This window comes from Phascolarctos cinereus, unplaced genomic scaffold (genome assembly GCF_003287225.1).
Source record: "Phascolarctos cinereus isolate Bilbo 61053 unplaced genomic scaffold, phaCin_HiC Scaffold_4;HRSCAF=312, whole genome shotgun sequence".
Taxonomy (NCBI): Eukaryota; Metazoa; Chordata; class Mammalia; order Diprotodontia; family Phascolarctidae; genus Phascolarctos; species Phascolarctos cinereus.
The window spans coordinates 603,403,437-603,404,229 of record NW_027555847.1 but is presented as its reverse complement, the minus strand read 5'-3'; the positions used below and the strand labels follow the sequence as shown (position 1 = coordinate 603,404,229).

Sequence of the window (793 nt, the reverse complement as noted above, 5' to 3'; positions counted from 1 at the left end):
GAAAATAAAATATTATTTTTAAAAAAGAGAAGAATAACATACCTGAAGGAAAATTGTTCATACTTAAAAGTTTTGGCTTTCTTTCATACCTAACTTAAAACACCCAGATTTAATTTGAACTATGTCTGATAGAGAACAACTTCTGGGTCCCAACACAAAAAAAAGAGTAGAACAATATATTTTTAAGATGTAAAAAGTTTGGTCTCTCTTATCATCTATTTTTTTTTAAATATGAATTTCATAACTTTACATTTCATTCTTGAGCAGGGACCATGTTACTCTTTTCTGTATTATTCCAAGTATACATGCTATCAAATCAAGTGCTTATATTCATTTAGAACAATAATTTAATTAAACCCACATGAATCAAACTATCCTCCACCTAAATTCCTGCTTTAATCTCTTATTGTGATGTCCTGGATTATTAAAAGATATTCCAGCAGGTCTTTCCAACTGGAAAGATTTTAATATGGAATTGAAGATGACCTATGTCTTTCATCTGCAAATTAGTCCTGAGGAGGTTTAGAGACTCATCCGCTGATTAGCCACTGGGGGAAGAATTTGGGAGCCCCAGCAACTCTCAAAAACAGCCTAGAAGGTTTTCATCTGAATCAGTTAAAGAGCTATACACACAGAAAAGAACTCAGAGATGCCTGAGGTATAAAAATGAATTATTAAGGCATGGTTATGATGCTTGAACCCAAAGAACAAAGCTCAAGAGGAGAAATTCTCAGGACTAAGTTTCCTATGGGATTGTAACTGGGCCCAGACTAATCATATCATGAGATGAGGA

At 33.4% G+C, this 793-nt stretch overlaps 1 pseudogene; it reads right to left on the bottom strand.

Annotated features, from left to right (window-relative positions):
• Nucleotides 1-227: 227 nt before the first annotated feature.
• LOC144457288 (U6 spliceosomal RNA) lies at nt 228-328 on the bottom strand (annotated as a pseudogene).
• Nucleotides 329-793: the final 465 nt, after the last annotated feature.